The sequence below is a fragment of the Sinocyclocheilus grahami genome, unplaced genomic scaffold, assembly GCF_001515645.1.
Source record: "Sinocyclocheilus grahami isolate Dianchi unplaced genomic scaffold, SAMN03320097.WGS_v1.1 scaffold369.1, whole genome shotgun sequence".
In the NCBI taxonomy this organism is placed as follows: domain Eukaryota; kingdom Metazoa; phylum Chordata; class Actinopteri; order Cypriniformes; family Cyprinidae; genus Sinocyclocheilus; species Sinocyclocheilus grahami.
In genome coordinates this window covers 531,391-539,967 of record NW_015505548.1, presented here as the reverse complement: position 1 = coordinate 539,967, position 8,577 = coordinate 531,391, and the positions used below count along the sequence as shown (strand labels likewise).

Sequence of the window (8,577 nt, the reverse complement as noted above, 5' to 3'; positions counted from 1 at the left end):
TTTCTGTCAATATGGGGCGCTGTGTGTACATTCATTCGGAAAAAAAAATAACTTAAATGATTTTAGCAAATGGCTGCAATATAACAAAGAGTGAAAAATTTAAGGGGGTCTGAATACTTTCCGTACCCACTGTACATACATACATATAAGCTTTTATTTACACTGAAAAAAATGGTGTCGAAACAATTTTCACTCAGAAAATGCTACTAAATTTCACAAACAATTACAAAGAATCGACAAATAACACATTCAATTAAACATGAAATTTTGAAGTAGAAAGACTGAAATAAAAAGGTATACGACTTTGAAAAATATTTTTACATTATAGATTAAAGGTGAAGTGTGTAATTTCCATTGCATTACTTGCATCACCAAAATGCAGCAATAAATAAATACAAATAGAATTACAAATAAATAAAATAAAGCATCAGCAAAAATAACATTTTATTCCGATTTAAAGTGAGACTGGACTTTTGATTGGAACAAAAATGTGCATGAAAAACATCAGTTAACAATCCAGGAAAGGGTGCGTAATCATAATACATGCCACATCCTGTGAAATCAACTAAAGAAAATAAATCAATAATAATAATAATATTAATAATAAAAAGAATCAAACTAATTAATTAAAAATAGTTTTATGTGGTTTGGATAAATATAAGATTTCTTTCTTTCCTTTTCTTTTTGCTGTTTAGACCACAAATAATTAGTGATTTTAGTTGGATATTCTTCTACAAAAGAGTAATGTGCAGAGTCGACTATTAGTAAAGCCTGCTGTAGTTTGAGCTCCTGAAGACTGTAAGACTGCGTGACTTCAGGGCAGGATTACCGGTTTTCAGGGAAACACACATTACTTGCAGTTCCTTCTGGTGATGCTGGTGACACAGAAATGACACACACACACACACACACACACACACACACACACACACACACACACACACACACACACACACACACACAAACGCATTCCAGGTAATCGGCAAAAATATTAGGATGAATACATGATTATCATGGCTGTTAAACTCGTCTTATTAAACAGACCATCAGAGCATCCGGATGGGCGCTGAGAGATGTGATAGAGATGAGACTTAATGACAATAATACACAGTAGCTGAAGACATCTCTTACAGTATTTAATAGATCCCATCACTGAGGGTAAACCAGAACTTTTGCAACTACAGTATATATGACATATTTGGATAAAAAATAAAAAAAAAGAATTTTGCAACAATTCAAAATGTTCAAAAACATTGAGTTTTAAACCATGAAACAACATACTTTTTTGAAATAGGACACCCGTGCATTCATGTATCCACTAAATAATAATAATAATGATTAATATTTAATAAAACTTAATTTTTATATGGCATCTTTAAAGTGAGTTTCTAAAAGTGCTTAATCAGAAAACAAAAATAAACATGCATAATTATATAATAACAATATAATAAAAGCTACATAAATAAATGCTATATCCAAAAAATTAAAAAAATCTGATTTCAAACTGCACATGCATGCTAAGTTTGGAATCAGGTTTGGATCTGATTTGTTTTTTGCTGTTTGGACTGCAAACAGCTAGTGATTTCAATCAGATATATCAACATATATAAATAAATTGTATTTTGCCACCTATCTGAAAAAGACAAAAAGTTTCACATTCATCGTACGTACAAACAGGCTATTTCCACGAAACATCCAGTATCACTGAATTATGTACGAAAGATCTTTAGTGAATTTTTCAACTGTGACATTTCTGAACTAGGAAAGCCTGTGCAGCGAGAGTGAATTTAAATGTCTGGCAAATAATTCATGTCAGCCAGTGTGTGCGCTTACGTGAAGAGAGGCGTTAAAAGATGAAACCCTGTTCATTTCACACAGTCACACAAGCCAAAATATATTAATAGGAAACACAGCCTGCATGATAAATGAAAGTGGCATGTCACATGCTGTAAACACATTTCACTGCTCAAACGAGAGCGACACAACAGCTCTGCTCCAAAACCCAGTGAGTGGCCTACATATGCTGTATTTTACAGGAAACATTCACCCAAAAATGAAAATGTCCTTAAACTTTACTCACCCTCAGGCCATCCAAGATGTAGATGAGTTTTTTTGGAGAAATGTAGCATTGCATCACTTGCTCATCAATGGCTCCTCTGCAGTGAATGGGTGCCGTCAGAATGAGAGTCCAAACAGCTGATAAAAACATCACAATAATCCACACCACTCCAGTCCACCAGTTAATGTCTTCTGAAGCGAAAAGCAGCGTTTGTAAGAAACAAATCCATCATTAAGACGTTTTCAACTGTTGCTTCCAGCTAATATATATGAGTCCTCTATCCATAATATTGCTTTCTCCAGCGAAAAAGTCTGAATCAGGAGAGAAATATGGCACTGTTCAAGTACCGGTTACAAATGAAAACAGTTCAAAACAGCTCTAAACAAACGTGCGAGACAACAGGAGGACTTTTTCACTGGAATAAAAACAGCACAATAATCCACAAGTAATCCACACCACTCCAGTCCACCAGTTAATGTCTTCTGAAGCGAAAAGCAGCGTTTGTAAGAAACAAATCCATCATTAAGACGTTTTCAACTGTTGCTTCCAGCTAATATATATGAGTCCTCTATCCATAATATTGCTTTCTCCAGCGAAAAAGTCTGAATCAGGAGAGAAATATGGCACTGTTCAAGTACCGGTTACAAATGAAAACAGTTCAAAACAGCTCTAAACAAACGTGCGAGACAACAGGAGGACTTTTTCACTGGAGGAAGCGTCATTATGGATTATGGACTCATATTTTGGCCACAAGGAGTGGTTTAAAGTAAAACACCTGAATGATGGTTTAAAATAAAAACACAACACACAGCTTTTGGCTTCTCCAGATGTTAACTGATGGACTAGAGTGGTGTGGATTATTGTGATGTTTTTATGATTCTCATTCTGACGGCACCCATTCACTGCAGAGGAGCCATTTATAAGTGCTATAATGCTACATTTGACTACTATTCCTTTAAGGTGTCAAAAACATGCACCCGACACAAATCCTGTTCCAAAAGGTAGGTGATATCATCATGCTGACTTATAAGACGTTTCTTTTGGCCAAATTCTACAGCAGAGATCCCAGAACGTATTGCTTATTAAGGAAAACGTAAGAAAAACAGCGAGAAAAATGCTAAATACTCAAATAGTGACTTTAAAAGAAAACAGTTAATTGTCTACTTAAAAATCAGCTCTTTTACAGCGTATTTGTGTGTAAAGTGTATTTGAATGCTTTTAGCAGCTTGCCACTGCTAAACTCTATTGAAATCAGTTGTGAAGTGTCCGCTGTGTGCGATATGAAGAGAATATCAATGTGCCTCTGAGTTACAGAAACTCTTTGGTTTTAACAAAGTGAAGTATTTCGGTGCGTGCTAAAATGGGTTGAGAGAAGGACAAGAGAACAAAACACGTACAAAGTCTTTTGAAGCAGTTCAATATTTGGCGAGTCTAACATGAGCTTCTGTTCTTCAACATCACACCGGTATTTGACCTAATCGCTTTCTAGATTCACTGAAGTAGTAGTTTGACTACTAGCATAAAGGCCCACTCTACAGCTCATTCTGACTAAAATGCAGCACTTGTGACGTTTTTGAAGCCTCTTATGTTTAGCTAGGTACAATTGTGTAATAAGATTGAAATTTAAAACAACTGTTTTCTATTTGAATATATTTTATAATGTAGTTTACAAACAGCCGGTTGTTAGCTCAGAATAAACCCCTTCAGGCTGATACAAGACCCCTCCGCCTCGCGTGGGGTCCTGATCACCCTGTCAGGGTTTATTCTGAGATAACAACCGGCTGGATGTACATTATCCCTTACTGAAAACAGCTGTGCTGCTTCATATTTTAATAGAAACATTAAATAATAGACACCAGACTCTGACTTTCAACAGCAAGAAGCAACTCATGATTCATGGCTTTTGTGTAAAACTAAAGGCTACTGGCCATTTTAAAATTGCCCCAACTACTGTACCCGTTTAGAAAAGACATCAACACAAGAAAGCCTGAGCTAAAGCAACCGACTAATATTGATACTGAAACCCAAGAGCCGGTAAAAAGAGACTGATCACCCGCCCGCTTGTGTTTGTTCATCGTGCCAGATGAGTGGCCTGATCGATGTGTTCGAGTGGGACCATAGATTAGTGATTATATGAGCCAGGATCAATAGGACAAGGATGATTTTCCTCTGTATATTTGTCTCACTGGCAGGCTTGCCCACAACATTTACATAAAATCGATCAGAAACACATACCTAGTTTGGGATGGTAATTGGACGACTCTATAACGCAGCAAATCGATTCATTTCCCACATATACAATGTTTTCAGATTCAGCCACAGCAGGATCTATAATGGAAATTTGTAGGAAACATAACAGTGTTATTAAATTATACACAGAAAATGTGTGCAAATGATACAGTGATGTGAAAAAAGTAAGTAAACCCTATGAGAAGGCTTCTCTTTTGGGAAAATGTGTGGGCAAACGGATAGTGGATCTTCATTTGCACAGTACTAACAGATAAAGGTGATGTAATTTTATATATTAATATCCCACTGAAAATGCCTAATTCAGCCCAAGATGGTTTTATAGCTGGTTTAAGACTTATTTCCCAAGCTGAAGTGTCCAAAACCCCTCCAAAACCAGCAAACCAGTTTAGACTGGGATTCGATTTTTTCCCAGCACAATTATAGTCACAAAGACAACTGGTCCTATAAAATATTTCCATTTCCAATGGGTCACTTGTTGCCCTACTAAATAAACAAATACATTGACTTGCTAAAACATCGAAGTATTACATAAAAAAAAATATATATATATATATATATATATGTAAAAGTAAATAAAACATAATATTCCTTTTAATCCCATTCCATTTTTTAATCAGTGATGTTGTGAATTAAAACTATTGCGAACTATGACTATTAAAAATTACTTTCTTCAATATAAATGTTATATGAAAAACAACTACATGAAATAAGATAAGTTGAAGTACTAAAATTACTAAAACAAAAAATAGAAATATTTAGGATAAATAAAAACTAATAAAAATGACAAATGCATGATTAAAACCTAAACTAGAATTAAAATACTGATTTCATAGGTAATAAAACCAAGTTCATAATAATTCTAGTTACCACTATTTTTTGTATACTTGATATTTTTAGGGATCATCATGCATTTTTTAATTGTACTTTTTGATCATTAATACCTTTTGTGTTTTGTTACACAACCATGATAAACTGTAAAGAGAAGCTGACAGAAGAGCTGCAACACAAGCCAGACAGCAGCAGGCAGTTTTATGTCATCATTCTGGCTTTGGGCCTTAAGACACACAATAAAAAGCACCCCAAAGGATCCATAACAAACTCGAAGGTCTCCAGACATCTGAGCCTCCAGCAAAAGCCTTTCATGAGGTAAACTTGAGAAGTGTACAAGAGCATGAAGTTCTGCTCCTGTGCAGAAGAAATATTTACTGCATAAATTGATTAAACATTAAGTTTGTTCTTGAATTTTGTGGGATGAGGGTTTGCTTTAAGCTATTAATCACTGCAATAGAACCACCAAGAGCATTCTGCAAAATAAACACAATCCCTTTAAATGCCACAAAAATAAAAGCAGCATTAATATCCCTGAGAACAGAATCACACTATAAATAAACCACTATGGCAGCCAAAACGCCTAACATTATCGCTATGCTCCAAAACCTAGTTAGCTGCCTTTTAGGATGTGAATGCAGGAATCTTAATCATTGATTCTTCTCGTTTTGTCACCTATATTGATGCCAGTGTTAATGCTGCCAATATAAAACACTACAAATCACTCATTTATGAGGTTACATTCCATTTAAAGGAACAGTTCAGCCAAAAATGTAAATTTGCTGATAATGTGCACACACAATCAGGTCATCCGAGATGTAGATGAGTTTGTTCTTCATCTGAACAGATTTGTAGAAATGTAGCATTGCATCACTTGCTCACCAATGGCTCCTCTGCAGTGAATGGGTGCCGTCAGAATGAGAGTCCAAACAGCTGATAAAAACATCACAATAATCCACACCACTCCGTCCACTTTGGTCTTGTGAAGTGAAAACCTGCAAATGCATCAAGACTTTTTAACTTTAAACAATCCCTTCTGGCCAAAATATGAGTCCATAATCCATAATAACACTTTGTTTTGGACTGTTTTAGCTTGTAAACAGTGCTTGATCTGTATATATTGCTCTCCTGATCCAGACGAGATGACTTTTTCACTGGAGAAAACAATATTATGGATAGAGGCCGTTTATTACAAACACACAGCTTTTCACTTTACAAGATCTTATTTGATGGACCGGAGTGGTGTGGATTACTTGTGGATTATTGTGATGTTTTTATCAGCTGTTTGGACTCTCATTCTGACGGCACCCAGGATCCACTGGTGAGCAAGTGATGGAATGCTACATTTCTCCAAATCTGTTCTGATGAAGAACAAACTCATCTACATCTTGAATGGCCTGAGGGTGAGGATATTTTCAATAGATTTGGATTTTTGAATGAACTACTCCTTTAAGATGACACCTAAGGCAGCACCTGTAAGCAGTATGCAGTGAGGCAGCTCACTAGGGTTTGTAGCAGAGCTTCTAAAACAGACAATAAGACATATTTTTCTGGGTAAACAGGATTGTTTCGGTCTGTATTTCTGTACCCTGGGATCTTCAAGCTCTCCAAACCTCAGTCTCAAGCTGAGCTCTTGCTGGAAATGAGAGAGGACAGAGAACACAGAAATAGGCCTCGGCTCTCCAAGGACTGAGTCCACCTGCTGAGACAGTGAGATCTGCAGTGGAAACGAGTCTGTCTTTGCTTTTCTCACCGATCTGCTGCTGTAATGGGACCTGCAATAAAACACCACGAGGTGATCGATACCTGCAAGACAAAAGTAAAATCTACAATGTCAGACATTCATAATTCAGCACTGATACAGAAGAAAACTGAGTGAGCACAAACTGCTCAAATCAGAGCATTAATAAAACCATAAACAATATTTATCCAAAATGACATGCAGTACAGCTAGAAAACAAAAGAATAAAAATGAGTGCAAACAAACTAAAATGACAGAGTTTCTGCACCTAAACCAAGTATTAAAATGCACTGAAAACCCTGTTGAAAGAACAGTGCACTAAAACAAATGTAGTTTTTCAATATATATATAAAATACAATAAAAATAAAATAGAATCAGTAAACATGAAAAAAAACAAAAGAGCAATAATTGACGACGGGCAGTTGCATTATTGGAATAACACACACAAAAAAAAAACTGCGAGTCGTGACTGCATCACCACCTCGGCTGTGCATTATTTTCTAATAATTCAACGGCCCGTAATCAATTAGTCCTTACATAATAATGATAATGCATAAATACATACATCAATAAATAAAGAATAAGACTTTATGACTAAATTTGGTAATGGGAGCGTAAAAATATTTTTGAAACATACACCGTTCAAACTAGGCTGCTAATGTTGAAGTGTTCGGGATGTGGCTTTTAATGATGAGACCTTTTTTTGTAATCAGGCTCTCAAAAAGTATATAACAATTTGGATATAGATTTATCGGCCAACATATCGGTTATCGGCTTTCAAAAATAAAGAACAATCGGTTATCGGTATCGGGCAAAATTTTCATATCGGTGCATCCCTAAGAAACATGCATGCATCAATCAGTCAGTCAATCAATCAATGGATTAATTTCAGGGAGAAATGCGAGCTGGAGAGATTTTGTGAGACTTGTATTGAAGTATGAAAGGTGAATTTGGGTCTGTGAGTGATTTATTGAGACGGATGGCAAAAAGCAGGCCAGTTTACCTAAATTCACCCCAGCATTACATAAGAGAGCCGTTTTTGTATCTGTATTTGTACACAGACGAGGTTTATGAGAACGCTGGAGATGAGGTTCAATGGAGGATGTTCCCTCCAATCAGAGCCGCACCACAGAGACCAAACACAATCACAGTGAAATATGGATTCAATTTAGCCTTCGGCCCCTCCTGTATGAATATATATATATCAGTTATATTAAAATCAGAACAGCTCAAAGTGATTCATAGAACAGCAAAGGAATTTCAATAAAGGAGACTCAAAGCATCTGTCGGTAACAAGACGTTTATACGGGTCGACATCTGAGACGGTTAGTGTGCAGCTTTGGTTGAAGCTTTGCTTTTGCATTACAATTATTGTTTATTGTCAATCAAAAGTGAAGGCAATACATTACGCGCTGGCATACTCAATCTGCCGTGGCAGGACATCATTTCACACTGACTTACGGCCTGTTATTGATTTCCTGACCAGAGATTATATTTCAGCACATAATGATACTGGGTTTGTTCTCCACGTTTATTTCACCGCTGGCCTTGTAAATTGCTTAAGCAAATGTAATCATCTTTTCTCGCAAGGTGACGGTTTCATCACCTGTGATCCGACACGTATACCGAACACACTTAAAATGAGGCACAGAAGATTTCTGATATGGATGTCAGACAGAAGAGTCGGTCAACATATGA

The 8,577-nt window shown here is 36.2% G+C and overlaps 1 pseudogene; it reads right to left on the bottom strand.

Annotated features, from left to right (window-relative positions):
* Window positions 1–8,322, bottom strand: part of LOC107549330 (uncharacterized) — a 68,108-nt pseudogene extending 59,786 nt beyond the window's left edge.
* Between the last annotated feature and the right edge of the window lie 255 nt (window positions 8,323–8,577).